Here is a 16,713-nt window from a genome sequence, read left to right as displayed (position 1 = left end):
GAATGACTTGGCGATAGCATCAGCATAAGCAACATTACATACTTTGAACTAGTCACAGACTCAAATCACCCCTGACACAACACCTTGTGTTTTTTTTTGTGTTTCCCTTCAAGATAAGCAACCAATTTAAACAGTAACTCTTGATAAAAGTAAGAAGTATTTGGATTTGATGTTTGGAAATTGGTCAATTCATAACTAAGTGGCATAAATAACTAATATGTAGTTGCTCTAGATCTTACCATTGGAAAAAAGTTACATGCTTACTGTAGGTGCATGTTAAAGTAAACAGGGAAATTATTCATGCATGTGGGAGTTTTTATTTGGTTGTGTTGAATATAACTAGTATTTAGACATCTTGTCATCACTTGCCCCATCAATCAGATACCTGCCGGTGACACCAAACATCCAACACAAGGCCTTCATTTGCCCCCCTCGAAGATCCTCCAGCAGCTGTCACTGGCTGAGGCAAAGGCAGTCACTGGATCAGCGTCTGTGGCCTCTTTGTTTGAAGTCTGATGACAGAGTGTTATCATCAGCATTGTAAATCGGCTGTCCCTCGGCTAATATACTACAGCTGCCAAACGCAACTACACGGAAACACAAAACTATTTCTCGAATGTTTGTCAAGGGATCACAGGGCTAATCTGGTTGCAAACATTTGACTTTATGTGGTACAGCCCAACACAAACCACATGCAAACACGTGAAAAAAAAACATGGTACAACGCTCTATTAGTCAAAAAACTGACACAGCAGGCCTTGCTGTGGATGAACAAATCTGCTTTTTAGAATTTATTATGCATCCTTATCTCATGTGATTAGACATCATGAGATTCTCCGTGGGAACCTTTTTTTTTTCTTTCTCTTTTTGCTGATGTGTGCCCAATCAGTGCGTGGTTCGTGGTTCTATAGAGAAACAGCAGCTGTATCACTGTGAGTCACTATCTTTTGGGGGAAGAGAGCACACCCTGACGCTGCTAAATTATCAGCTGGAAATAAAATTCTGCTGTTAGGACACAAAATTTAGCAGAAAACTCTCCTAGACGCAAATTAAAAATGTCCCGTTCCAACATTTCCCCATGCGTTGTTTTGTCTTTATCAAATTACGATATCAATGAAAGTTTTGTTTCCACGTGAGAGAAGCATAAAAATATGTCACTCACCAACACTGAGGCTTACTCAGAGAGAGGGAGAGGGTGCGCACGTGACTGACAGGCTGTTTTGCACCCCTGCTCTCCTGCTCCTCTGTTTGACTGTGGACTAATCTGACAGGCCCTGCCTCCTCCCTCCACACAGACACCAGCACACTCACATACACACATAGAAACACACACAAACATGCTGTCTGGAACTACAGGCCAAACAGAGGTTCATGACAAGTCCAGGCAAGTCATCCGAAGTAAACTTAATGAGGGTAGTAGAGACCTTCACACACACGCACACACACACACACACACACACACACACACACACACACACACACACACACACACACACACACACACACACACACACACACAGCGCATGCTATCAAACATGATTATCTTGCTGTTGAGTGAAACAAACAAAACATCATATGAGAAGGCTTGCATCGGGTTACCACACACTGCTGCTTGACATCCATAGCTTCACATCAGAATATTACAGCTGAAGAACACAAACCAAATGAAGAATGTTTTGATACAGAAACTTCCTTTTTGATGTTTTTGTTTACCCACGTTAGAAAGCATTTACACTCTACTGCCTCATTAAAGGTAGAGTCTGTAGGACTTTCCTAAAAACTAAAATATCAACTTTACAGGAATCATCCTGCTCAATCGTCACTTCTGGGCCTCTATACTTGTGTGCCAGTGTCTGTATCTGCCTCAAACCCTCTCCTCAGCCTGTATGTTGATAATTTGGTTGTATCGGGACATTTCTATGCAGAGAGTAAGCATGGTTATGTCAGTCAATCACAGCAAGTGACTTTGTGTGTTGATTAGCGAGTGGAAGAAGCTATCCCAAGTGGCTACGATGGTGGACTAACTCAATTAATAAGGGTAAAACTTTGCTCAACTTTGACTTGCTTTCGCACCCTACAAGAGCAGCACAGGACAAAGAGTGAGGCAAGTTCGCTCTCTGCTAACAAGGTATGTGTCAAATACCCATGATTAGCTTGAGCTAACATGCAAAGTCAGGTGTACAGCTCTCAGGTCTCTCCCATGTAAAAACACATTTCTAAAAATGGTTGCTAGGCTAGTGTGTGCGTTCACAGGGTCACAGTCGGAGGCTGTGGGTGTGCGCTACAGCTGGCACTGAGCCAAGGAGGAGGAGCCCCGTTTGAATTTGAGTTTTCTAAAAAGTAATGAAAATTCCTTCAGACTCTACCTTTTAAGTGCATGTCCATTCTTGGTACTACTCGAATTCCTGACTGGTGCTAGAAAAAACAAACTAGTAGTAATGAGGACTAAACAACTTATATGTTTTAGTTGAAGAAACAAGTGCAGCAACATAAAGAGAGCATTTTTGTTTGTGACTTTGAAACAAAAAAAAAAAAAACAAGTTGAAAAAGTGTCACTGACTGCATTCTGCATTTGTAAATTTATACTGAAATGTTTAGGCAGCAGTGAAATAAACAGCAGTGATTTGCTCTGATGAGCACCAGAAAAACAGAATAATTCAAAGTAAAAGCAGATGAAAAGAACAAATGGGTTCACTCATTGCTCTGTCATCTTCCAAAACTAACGTCAGATGTATTGGGCATAGTTATCTGAGACAAACTTCAACAACTAATGACAACAACTGATTTAAATAAGACTTCAGAATTTAAGAAACTGAATAAAAGTAGAGAAAGAAACTTAAAAGTTTAACTCATCCCCAGTATTTCTGTTGGTATGCTGTTATTAGTTTTAATCCATCCAAAGTTGACCTTGAAGGGCCTTTAGATTGCTGCTGACACAAGTTCTTTTTTTCTCTCAAACAAGAGGAACCCAAAGGACCAACACAGCCTGGAGAGGAACCATAAAGCATTAGAAGGACAATAAGTTCATCAAAGCTGAGTAGCGCGACTGCAAGCCAGTCAGCAGAGGGGCAGAGGAAACTCTGGCATAAGCAGAAAAGCTGTTTCTGTCTGCTGTGTCTGTTTCCCCATCTGCATGTCTTATTTGAGTTCACTGAATCTGGTTCAAAGACGACTAAATGAATCAAGCCGTGGAAACATTCACAAAGATGAAAACATGCACTCTTTGATATGCAGCATGTTGTTGTACTGTTGTTAATATGGTACAGCAAAAAGTGGACTGACTGATAATATGACTTTTAAAACATCTTCTGAGGTCTAAGTGCACTTTTCTGTCACTCATGTGGCCCATGGTTGGGGGAAAAACAGGACTGACTACTGTAGGCCCAAATAGAGAAAGGGCCGTCATTGGTCTGACCTGACAGTAATATTTATGTTTGATATTGTTCCTAAGGCCTAACTTTACAAATTAAGGTTAACATGTATTGCTTCTCTATTTCTGGGGAATAATATGAAATGTACTGTGGCATGTTAGTTGGGTGGTCAGCATAAATGATTTATAGCTACAGCAATCTAGTTCTGACTTCATGTCCCAGCACACCTTTGTGATAACACAGTGGTTTAGCTGCTGCTCAAAGTTCCCTGGAACATGTTCTTGAATAACATTGATATACAAGAAGCAAATAAACAATATCAAGTGAATAGTCTGTGGCAGATAAGTGTAGCGGGGTGGAGATGCATCACAGCTGGATCTGTGGTCAAATCTTAGAGGTATCTTAAATGCTTTTTTTCCTCAGGTTTGTCTAACTTTAGAATTACCATTATATAGCCCACAATATATAGTCATATGGTCCTATATAGTCCTGTTTGCTAGGCGCCGCCCTGTTGGCTATGGCTGCCTTTTGCAGCAGCCCTCTCTTCTTTGTCAGTTTCTTGCAATTTTTTTGTCTCTTTTTCATAACCTTTGCACTTGGAGTGGATCATTACTTGGTATAGCTCATTTGTTGGTCATGGACACCAAACTTTTTGTGGCTTCAGCGATATTTTTACTACTTTTTCTCCTGTGTTTGCCTGGAGATCCTTCGTGTAACCATGGCTGCATTGTTTACATGTGAACTCAGCTGTTAGCAGCCTGTAGCATGTCAATGCTAACTGGTGTAAGGCCTGATGTCTTCCCACAAGGTGAGGAGAAGGAGGAGAAGGAGGAGAAGGAGGTGAAGACGGCGTGCTGGTTCTCAGGTGTGACCTACGGAGTGACGACATCGATTGGGAACGTAACATCTATCTCCAATAAGATGGACGAGCTAGCCGTGCTTACCCAGCAACAGAGAGAATACCAGAGGGCAGAGTAGCATCATGCTATTCACAGACATGGCTAACAGAGCTAACATCAGACACCAACGCCATTGATGGACAAGCTGTCATCATCTATTTTCTTATGGACCTTTTTGCACTTTCTATACACTTTCTTACTTTTGTTTTCTTAAATGCTGCTGTGACTTCAATTTCATTGTACTTGACAAAGTTCTATTCTACAACACTTAAGCTCAAGATGGCAGAACTGTTGGGTGATGATTAGGACTGCCTGACAGAAAAATGGTTCATGGTTCAAATCTCGGCTTAGGCCTTGCCTTGCTGAGCTTGCATATTTTGTCCCCCCCCCCCCCCCCCCCTTCAGCTGGTAACATGTTTTTGAACTGTAATAACTGAGTGAAAAATAAATACACCTAAACACATAGACACAGTGAGACAAGACTGACGTGCAGCAATTTGGGCTAATGTCTCAAATTGAGCTTGGTCAAAGGTTCAAATCCCAGACGGGGGCTCTCTCCAGGAGGCAGAAGTAGTTTGCCTTCTCGTCAATCCCAGTCTCGATCATCTTTCAACTTGCCATTATGTGTGGGAAAGTGTTAGAACTGAACCAGGCTAACACTGCAAAACAGGCAAATGGTTTGATGGTACAAACTGTTTCCAGAAAGTCTTGGCTTTAAAACCTGGGTGAGACCTTTTCCATGTGGAGTACACAGGTTCTGGCTCATTCTCATTATTACTTGGATCAGCCCCATCAAGTGCCATGAGGAACTGGAAAGTAAAGAAGCTCAGTCAAGTACACTCTGCTATTCTGGACAATTGTCAGCTCTACATCTGTCTTCAGATGACAGAATTTGGTTTTAGGATTTTTAAATCCTGTCATCTGCAGTGCCAAACAAGGCAGCAACAGGGAAGGGATGAAACAGAAGGACAAAATGACAATTTTTTAATTTTAATTTTCATAATTGTGTGCTATTTTACATGATGTTTTTATCCTCTCCAAAGCATCATTGGGTGTTTAGAAAAGCACTTTAGAAATGAAAAGTATTAAACTGTAAATAATAGGAAATTAACAAGAACAGTTGGTCAGGTAAAGTGAAGTTGCCTATAGCTTCAAATCAAAACAACCTCAACGATCTCCAGGTATCAAACATGATAAAGCGAGCCAAAACGGCTTGTGAGGAGACACACATTGTACAAATTGCACAACATGAAGATGTCTCCCAGGAAAGACAATAACAGAGCAGGCATAAACTAGGGGGATAGCGCTTATCTGCAAAACTAGCTGAGGAAACCTGTTGAATGTTTCAACCATCAGAGTACGTTTCTCTCCACATGTTCAATGACCCCCCCACTGATATAAAATTACCCATTTCTTTCCAGTGGTTATTGATCCTATCTTTTCACAGCGCTCAGTGTTTTTGCTTTTTGTGACACAACACCATAGGATAAAGGATAGTGAAATGCATTTGCTTATATCACTCATTTAAAAAAGTTTTTTTTCGCCTGAGTGGAAATGAATCAGTTCTCAAGTAATCAGGTTTTATTTTTCCTCTAAATTTCTCAGGTTTGTTGCTGCATATTTCCACCCAGTGTGTCCACCACGGACTCTAGTTTCCCTGCTCCCCCGCGCTTGTCTGATGCTTTCTATTTTCTTTCTTCTCCTCTGCACTCATAGACACAGTGACCCACTTCCAGTTCCTTCCTCTCTCCACAGTTGTGTGTATGTGCGAAAATGTTAAGGCTGAAAGTTTTTGTTTTTGCTGCATTTTTGCACCAGAACTCTCCCCCTCCCTTTCTTTTGCTCTTTTTTTTCTTCCACCCTTACAACACACACCCACCCCTACTCTCCCTCTGCAGGACCCAGGGAAGCGTCCTGTTTGCAAGTGGGAGTGGATAGGGATCTTTGCTATGAGTCATTACCAGGGGACCCCTGGCACTCGGCTGTACCCCTCCTCTGCATGCAAGGAATGCTAGCTAGATGCACTCAGGCTTTAATGAAAGGGAGCACTCATTCTGATGCAGACAGCAGAACTTCATGAGTTTGATAGACAGCAGGGTGTTGACAAGGACAAGCAAATTTGAAAAAGAGACCCTTTTTTCAAGCATAACCAGTCCGACCAGAGGACCAGAAAATTGACAGTCAGCAGGTTTTTTTATGAGTTCTTTTTTCCCCATTATTATTTTTTTCTTTTTTAGGTGTGCACAGCTGCACTTTGGGGCTGTGGAAACATTTACAGGCACACACAGACCTCTCGCTCCCACAAACTATATCATTAGACATGCATACACGTACTGCAACATGTGTTAGACCTAATCCTGCAAAATCCATTTAAACATAAAAACAAACAAAAAAAAGAAGCGAGGACTTGTTTTTTTCCTTCTTTCTTTTGTCATCTTTTCCTCTTGTTGTGTCTTTGGCCCCTCTTGACTCCCGCCTCTCCTCCCTCTTGTTTTTCTCCCTCATTCACTCTACCTTCCCCCATGCCTGAGTCTGGCAGGGCCACGGGTTCAAAGACGTGCAAGCACCAGAATGTAGGTCAGCCATCGGTGCTGAGTTACCGATTAGAAACAGCTGTGCGTTTGTGGGCCATTCTCTCTGTCTGCTGAGGCCAGCAGCCATCACCGACCCATACTGAGCAAGAACTTCACTGTTCTCACTCCCCTCTTGCTCTGAAACTCCTGCAGTTTGCTCCACTTTCCTCCCCTGAAAGTGATGAATAAGGGAATTGCGTGTGGACTCAGGGTTTGGGTCAGCTCTTATGAAACGTGCTCTTGGAATTACAGCAATCCAATCTTGATAAGCTTGTTGCTGCTCTGTAAGGAATGTCTTTGCATAAAGAAAAATAAAAATGCATTGACATACTTTTATCTTTCTTAACATGAATGCTTCTTTGTAGCTGCACATCTGATGCCTATATAAAAAACACCCAAGAGGCCCATTGCCATCCTCTTCTCAAAGCTCTAAAAAAAACAGCCGGGCATATCTGTGGTTTGCTCTATTGTTTTTTGATGAAGACATTGCTCAACGGCAGAATGTGTTTCCCTCCTGCTGCTCTGCACAATGGCTGATATGTGAAATCAATCAGTCAGTAAGTGCCTACACTGAAGTAAAGCAGCGGTGGTCTTGGAGTTGACACTAACACCAGCATGTCTGGATTAGCCCTTTCACCATCGTTCAAATGTATCCACACAAAGCACCTTGGAGTAATTACCTGCTATGGGCAACCAGGGCGCCACCTGTCAGAGACTTTGGTGAGTAAAGATATCTTATTTTTTAAAGGAATGCCATTGATATCAATCCCTACATGACACAAGAATGCACAGGACCCCTCCCTAAAACACAAGTGAAGTTAAACAGGAGGAGAGCGAAGCAGTGGAAGAGTACAGCAAGCAAAGAGCCAGGATGACTCTTCACAGTTGGGACCCTTTCACACCCCTCCCTCCACTGCCAGCTCAACGCCGGATATGAGCCAAACCCTGAACCTTGCAGCTGTGGGCCTGAAATGCCAGACGGTCAAAATAATGCACACAGACAGACCCAGACACCCAAACACACACATCCACATATAGAAGAGTCACAATGCAAGTATGCGTGCAAGCATACAAAGAGTATAAACAAAGGCTCACATGCAGGGTGTCTCAAAAACACATGTCCAAGAGTGTGTGTGAGCCTACTGGAAGGCTGTAATTACAGTAGTGCGTTGTCTCTGACATTTGTCCTTACCGTGCCTTTTAACCACTTGTGAGCTAGCTGATGAAAGGCTTAAGTCAGGCATGCATGTAATGCAGGTATTCCCTCACAAGTGCGTTTAATTATTGCAAGGGCATGTGCATACTTTATATTTTTAACCAAAGCTTTTGGAGATTAACTCGTAATCACTAAACAAAGTGACTTAAAATCATGGTCACATAGTCAGTGAAGGCTGTTTTCTGTTCCTGTAATGGCCAGTTATTACATTTGGGGTTTTATTACATTTTTTAAAATTACATTTTGGGTTTTAGAACTTTGTTACATTATCAGACAGTTTTCCTTTTTTTTTTTTCCCTTTTTTTTGTACATCTTGAGGCATTGTTACACACAAATGCCTCACAACATGAAGGTTTCTGGTGTGATTCCCTGGCTAGGCAGGGGCATTTTTGTGTGGAATGTGCATGCTCATTATATAACAGTTCCATCAAACACCGAATGCAAAGCCTATCAAACGTTTTTGATGACTGGAGAGCATTTGAAGTCATTTGAAAGCTTAAAGTAGGTAAATTAACATTTAGACAGGCTGAACTTACTAAATCACCTACATTTTTGTATTTTTAAAGTGTGGTTTGTGTACAGATGTGTAGTAACACTCTTTTTCTGGTGTTGTAGATGTACTTGCAAACACAAATGCTGGCGCAAATTTTGAGCCCATTAGAGGTGTAGGCAGTTCACTTACCTACGTTAGCAAAAAATCCAACTGTAAAACTCAAAACTCCTCTCAAACCTCAAATTGACATACTTTTCAGTTTTGGTTTGTGTGCAGTGTACGTTGTTGAGCAGCAGACAAATGTTTCTCTGAACTTTGAAAACAGTTTGATTCATATCACTGTGCCTTTCAAGCCCCTCATGCTGTGATCCTCAAAATACAGATTTCGGGTGGAGTATCAGTGCAACTGAATGCAAGGAAGCACACTAAACAAGTCACAAAGGTTACAAGCAATGGCACACCAGGGACTTGTAAATCCAGACATCCTGACGAGGACTCTCAGCAGGGTATCAGTCTAAACCAGGACTGAAGCTACTCTTCTGCTTCTCGTTTCATATAGCGAGGGCTTTCTTTCTCCAATATTCATCCTTTATCAGAGGAGAATCGCGTCCACTGGTGGGTGGTCTGTCACCATCTTCCTCTGCTGCCCACCCACAAGAGCAGATAGGCCTGGTTTGCATATTTATAGAGAGGATGTTTGTTGTTAGAGACCCGCTGTTTGAGAGTATGAATTAGCTCAAGTTCACCAGTTGCCATGGTCACAGATATGGTTGTTTTATTTGAGCCCATTGAAACACATGCACACATCCCTGCCCCCTCTTAGACCAACTTGGGTCTGAGTGGGTTTTTTCTCGTGGTGTTTGTGTCTGGGTTTCAGCCTGCTAATACTTTTCTTAGTGGTTCATCAGTATTGATCCAACATTAAAGTTTAAAAACATGATGAGTTAAAAAACCAAGAACGGCTGACTGGTTTAAGGACTTCTCTTTATGTCTACACTCCTGACATTTAAATGCATCAGCACTGTGCAGTCATGCTTCAGTATCCCTTGACTTTCCTGTTCCTGTGGAGGACATATGCCACTGCAACATGGTATCATCATGGGAGCACAGGAGGACTGAGGCGAAATTGTCCCACTCTTGCACCGATGCCATAAAGGCAGAGGAAGTGAGGAACCTGAACAACCTGGAAAGAGGCCAGTTGACCAACGCCACAGGCAGAAAACACTTCAGGAGTATCTCAAGTGCAACAAAAGAGGTTAGACCACAAGACGGAGACGTAAGATAATCAAATAGTTTCCCACCTTTCAACCTCTTGCTGAGTGAACAGCCGTCTACTCCACATGCAGGAGTGAACAGATACAGAATGCAGGTGGGGGCACAGATGGGACGGTGCACGGTTGGACAGGGAGGTAAAAAAGCATTCGCAGGGTTTTTTATGCATTTGCACAGATGCACAACACGCTGCTGTGACGATGACAAGTAAATTACAAACAGTGCTAAATATGTCCTGTCAGCTTTGTGCAAATTGAAGAAGCAAAACTCACGATGCAGGAAAAATGTCAAGTGGTAGTGTTCCAAATCTTGGCTGGAGACTGGGTGAGAATACTGCTACACATGGTTTCATAAATGCTGCTCATACTTCATCTGTGTAACCTGTACACACCAGAGGTTTAGCTTGCGTTAACATTTACTTTAAATTTTAGAGGGTTTAGCTGATTTAGAGACATTCTTCATCTGTCAACCCATTTTGTCTGTCCTTGAGTGCTCCTAAAAACCACCGAAGTGTGATCTCAGAATATCTCTGTCATGTGCTCATCATATGCTGAGATAAGCATGGCTGCACTACGACTCAAACAGACGTGACACAGAAGTTACAACATTTCCCCATAAATTATGACGATCATGTGCATAATGCTGTTTTAAAGAAAAGTCAGAGGCTGAACACAGACAGGTGTGTAGGTGTGTGCGAGAGGACTGTCTCATGCACACATTTTGATTAAGAAACGCCTACAAACAGAGATTTGAAGCCTGGCAACTTCAAAGCTTTCACGTCAGGGCAGAGAAGAGTGTGAGGCTTGCAGAAGTTTTGTGACGAGACTCAAACTGTCAGCTATACCATGACAGCACCCTGCCTTGAAATCATGATGCAATGAGGTCTGCCAACGAACAGCAGCTCTTTGTGCTTGTCTGCTGAGACACATTTTTATCTTTAAATCCAATATTTGCCAAAGAGGACAAACATAAGTAGCAAATTTCTACAATTTGTCGCTTGTCATGGATGGCTGTGAGGTGTATTAGCAAACATTTGGTCATGTGATGGTGTGTTTGGGTAAGGTTGTAAAGTAGGTGTATAGACTTAACCCCTGTTGTGTACACACCCCACCTCGCCCTTTAGGAACATTTCCAGACAGTTCACTCTGGTATTTTTCTGCTACGTCACCGTCAATGACACACAGGATGTTTGGTAAATGTAGGGAGGATTGTATGATGATGGGGTGTGTTATTTCAGTGAGTAAAGCTATTTGTGTCATTGTCTAGAAGAAGAAAACCCATGGATTAATGCATCAGGCTGAATGGAAATGATGAATTACAAAAGTGAAATAGCACATGCTGGAGCACATTTATAATTGGGCAGCGATAGTCTCCTGAACATGGCATGTTCCTTGAAACCTTCCTCGAGACCAATCAGATCCTGTTGATACTAATAAGATGTGACCTCTCTTCAGTTTCAGCATGAATGCAGGGTTTCTCATCTTAGCTTGTAATAGGCTTTGGCTCTATCTGCTCAGGGCTTTAGCATCTATTTCAACGCAGACGAGACCTGCACAGCTTGATTTGTATTTAAAAGAAGCTCTGAATCCTTTAATGATAATCTGATCCCAGGCCTGTTGTTTGTCCTTTATACAGTAACACCAGAACATACAGAGGCATTAACAGGCCTAATCCTGATCACATTTGGAACCAAGATGGTGGAGAGCAGACTTCAGTGATTGACCTTTGGCCCACAAGATGGAAGGGAGGGTGCTTACACATGGGAGGAAGATGCTCAGTAAACAATCAGAGTCAACAAGATGAAGAACTCCTTGTTTTTTGGAGTTTCTGTCCTTTCATCTCTCATTAGCTTTCTTGAATAGCAGCAGAGCCAGCATCAGTAGATTTGGATCTAAGTGATTGTCTAAATTACAGAGAGGTCACACATACATCACCCGAACTTGCTCCAGACTATTTAATGTTGCTTTTTAAGACCAAGCACCGCCTGAGTCTTAAGGCTGTTATTGCTGAGGACGAGTTTATGAGACACATGCATGCCAGTGTCTCACCGAGAGATACTGTAAGTCTTCTTTTCACTCCTGTTAATGTTGAAACCCTCTATAATCCAAAATGTGCAATAACTTGTTTTTATTACTGTGTAATATCAGCATGTGCAATACCATGTCACTGTGTTATTGTTCTATACATAGTCTTTTTTTTTTTTTACCTTGTTATGTTATTAACCTGTGCACATTTCATACTTGTATATTGATTGTATATCTTCTGAAATTAAATTGCTCTGTACATATTATCTTATAGTAACACTAATTATATTATTCCAGCTTCATTGTTCATATTTTAATTTTGTTGCCTGTTTTCTGCTGTAATTCTCTAATTTTCACCATTGAGGGATGATTAAAGGATTAGGTTGTATTGTCTATAAATGTGTACAAAGAAAGACAGAAGAGTCTCATCTGAGACTCCTTGTAGACACATTTATTTCCCTGGAACATCATTTCCATTCAGGGATTATCGCTCAGTGATGGCCTGTTGAGGCTAAGGAAGCAGAGAACATATGTTGCTGATACTTTCTTCCTGTGTCATGCCTCATAATGGAAACCGACCAATGCAGGAAAATAAAACATCATGTTTTTCATGTCAGCAATGCATTTTTTAATTTATGAGGGCTGCATAGGGCTGTGAACTGAGAAGTGAACATTTTAGATCTCCAATTCTTACAAACAAAGCATTTGTAGAGTTTCAGGAGAGGCCTTGTATTGGTTTGTGTAAATATGTTTAACCATACTAACTTATATTATTACTCAGTTGTAACAAAGGGAAAGGGGAATTCAAATGTTTTTTGAGAGGACAATGAAACACAAAATAACCTAAATGAAGAGGCCTGCAGTTTCAGTTGGGTGCAGAGTATTTAGATGTAAGACCAAGAAAGTAGATCCCCACAAATGGATATAGTATTACTCTCATGAAAAAAAAACAAATACTCATAAATAAAAGTGGAGAGAATCCAGGGGAGCGTTTTTGTTTTGCACTAAGCAATTCTGCATAAACTGCATTGAAAAAAGAAGAATCCAACTCTCGATGCCAAAATCACAAAATCATAATCAAGAGATATTTCCCACTCATACTTAAAATACTTTGACCAAATTATCCAAGCCCATACTGCTGTTGAAAGATTTCATCCATGCCTCACAATGCCTTTGGTTACTGGGATGGGATGTGCAGGACTAAGATGCTTCTCAAGTATGGGGCTTGGGATGGGAAAATAGAAAGAAAGAGCGGAGGCAGAGTAGCCATTTGGCTGACAGGCCCGAGGCAATGAGCGATGCAAGGCCTGAGCCACTATGATCAGAGAGCATGCAGATGATAAGTCTATAAATAGAAGCATGCAGCGGGAGGGACAAAGGCTATTTCCCTTCATAGGATGCAAAAGGGTGGTTGAATATCTGTAGTGCAAGGAACACTTTAGGACATATCTGGTCATCACTGCTGTTTCCATTTTTGACCTGATGACATAAAACGCACCAGGATGCCTTAATCTACTTTCCTGTAATGGAACTTACTATGCACCAATGTCTATTCTGCTCATATTATCCTACATGTTTTCTATGTTTTCATGTCTAAATGTGATTCTGCTGCAAATCAAATTGCCCTTCAAATGACATATTAATAAAATAAATGAATGAATGAATAATAACTGAATGAAAAACCACAATACTTATTTCTGAATACATCATCACATATAAGAATAAATAAAGGATACAATGTAAGCAGTTAAATACAGAATTATTTTATTTAGTTGCGCAAGGATGGTTAAAAAATAATAAAAACATCAACAACAAAAACACTGGTTCATGCTGCAAACATACATGCAGAGATACAGGAGATAAAGGCTGATATCTAGACAGTCAGACTGTATTATATCCAGCATGATGTTTTATAAGTTTTTAAAATTCTGAGTGGAGAGAGGGTCTGCCTTTTTCAGATCTGCCTTTTCAGCATTTTTAACAAATTCCTTTCTTTACACTTTCTTAACCAAAGCCACTGCTGTAACTAAGCTAAATGTCACTGTTAATTTGCAGCATCTGCAGCAGCACAGGAAAGGAAAAAGGTGCTAAAAAAACAACACAACCTCTGAGAGAATAACATGCATGCACTGATGACTGCTTGCTTACATAAAAGACCCCTGTAGGGTCAAGGTCAACTTTCCAACGGGCTTTGCTAGATTGCATTGACCCTCAATGAGGTCAAACAAATGCACACACCAAAACCTGAAAGAGAGATAAAAAAACACACATTATGTGGCTTCATAAACTATGCTTTAATCTGAAATAAGCTACAGACTTTTCAAGTTTGATGCCAGATAAGAAGTGGCATAGCTTGCCCTTTAATTACCCCAAGAAGTGTCAAAAGCTGCAGCGCAAACAGCATTAACTTAGTTGTTGTGAAACAGTGTGTCAGTTATATTCTCAGTATGACTGTGCACTGGCTTCGATGTCTGAAACAAGGATGTAGTGAGGCTAGTTTGGTCTCTTGTTTACTGTGTCCTCACGTCACCGTGCAGACCGTGCATGCAGGCAGGAAAGCAAACAATAGTCTCCTGTGAAAAGCTATCAAACCACCTCAAACACAACTTGTTGAGTATATTAAGAGGGACTGACACATAGAAAAGTAAAAATATCCCCCCTGTTTTGATGTGTAGTTAATTAAAATGGCATGGGAGGAGAGATCATTCATCATCCCTCCCGAGCAGCTTGCCTCTCAAGTGGGTTTTAAAACGGCAAACAAAAGCAAGCTGGCACAGCACAGAATCCATGCGCAGAATCCAATTTGCATTACAGCAGCAATGAATCAATAAATTGCAAAATAAAATGTGGTTTCTGCATGGCTTTAATTAGGAGGACTAAATGAAATCAATTTTGTCCAACATCGAAACCATTAATACAGTATTAATAATGCTACTTACTTTTCAGTAAACATATAAAAATCTAGCTAACTCAAATGCAACAGTTTTGGAATAAAGTTCACTTCTTAATTACTTCACAACACTTTTTGATACTAGAAATCATTGTTTTGTTAAATCTTTTTAATGGTTGTCATTTGTTAGTTCAAGCCTTTTAACAGGTTTAATATTTGTACTGTTCATATTTTTTTTAGCACTATCTATACTTCACTTGTCATCCTGGTATTATCACACACAGCTCTACACACTGTAATTTTGTATCATTTGTTCATCACTCTTGCAAACTTGTTTTCATGCACAAAGGCTGATTTACGTAGCAATTTAAGTTGTCTGAACTCTCGTAATATAATACATGGATCCCATGAGCATCCTATGTGACACTTACTGACAGTGAAGTACAACAAAAGCAATGTTTGTGGCTCTGGTCCTCTGGGGCCTTTTGCTCATTATTCATAAAGTCACTTCCTTCTTTTGAGATTTCTTGAGAAGTCTCCAACAAGCTGAGGCACAAACAAACATCTGGCTGCTAGCAATATCAGTGGTCTGCCATGCACACTGAGCAGCTGTTTCGCTCTGCAGTACTCATGTTGACATACACATAGCTCTTCTGTCACCCTTGCAAAGTGACACTTTGCTAAGATAACCACAATTCAGCAAAAAGCACACAGCTGAGGGTTCTCTGTGAAAAACTGATATTATAGGCTTGATTGTTAGGGTTTTGTCTTTTAAAAACGGAGCATTAAAACCCAGCAGGAGCTGATGTCAACTCAGGTCACATGACAAGGACTTTAGTCAGGCCTGAGTCATGGATCTGATGAAATTATTGTTGATTCAAGAAAAGAGAAAAAGACTTGCAACTGCACTTTGACTTTGGCTTCTACACCACTGACTTGTGACTTCACTTGGACTTTGGCCTTTTCCAGTTTGAGAATGTCTCGCATTCCCCCTCCCTGCACATCATCTGTACTAAAAGAATTTGGCTTATTCTTTCAGTATTTCTCTTCTCCCCCCTAAAGATTGATACACATTTGATATAACAGCAAAAGGGAAAAGCTTTATAGGCATTGCAAACAGAACAGATTATAAAGTTATCCTGGCAGGATGCAACAGCCTTGATCAAACCTAATAAAAGGAGGCAATTAAAAAAACAGGTGCACTGTTAGACTTTTCAGACATTCAGGGGTTAAAGAGTTATAAAATAGATAAATAAATTGTCATTACATGGACATCATTAGAAGATAGCCAATAAACGAAAAATTTAACCACTTGCAGTTTGTCTGTCACGTCAAACCTTGAAAAAGAAAACCTCAAACATTTAGTGGGTGGATAACTCAAGGATATGAAACATAGGATCTACTGTGATGTCTCAGACACCTTGCAAAAGACGCTGCAAGTAATTTTATCGTCAGACCACATAAACCAATTCAGTTTTCTGTAACTCAATACAGGACTTGCAGGATGACTAGGCCAGGAAACAAAAACAAATACTCAGACTACGTGGTTAATTCTGCCATGTCACATTATCTTGTGGGAGTTTCTGTTTCACATATGGAATAGCCTTTAAGGCTAAGTGGTCGTTAGCCGTTGTTTACTTCACGGTCCAAATCCAAAAGCACACTTTTGAGAAGTTATCGAATTCTCAACCCAAACAACACCCCAAGTTCAACTCTGACCCACGCCCAGAATTACCCCCAGCCAATCAGAGTTCGTTTGTATTCATGTCAAACCAATCAGCTGCACGGGGGCGGGCAGTTCAGGCTGTTGCTAGGGCATGTACCTGATGACTTTTGGTCCAATAAGCCAATCAAATCTTACCTTCTCAATCCAAGCCTGCTTATAGGGTGAGATGTATGTAAAAGGCCCGCCTGTGGGCTTTTCTGATTGGGGAAAGCTACCTTCGCTCACTTCCCTGAGTTTTAGTTACGTGCT

Source organism: Halichoeres trimaculatus, unplaced genomic scaffold, assembly GCF_033239565.1.
Source record: "Halichoeres trimaculatus isolate MK-OKI-2021-1 unplaced genomic scaffold, fHalTri1.1 fHalTri1_scaffold_2, whole genome shotgun sequence".
In the NCBI taxonomy this organism is placed as follows: domain Eukaryota; kingdom Metazoa; phylum Chordata; class Actinopteri; order Labriformes; family Labridae; genus Halichoeres; species Halichoeres trimaculatus.
The sequence above is the reverse complement of the archived record's forward strand: the minus strand, read 5'-3'. Positions refer to the sequence as shown.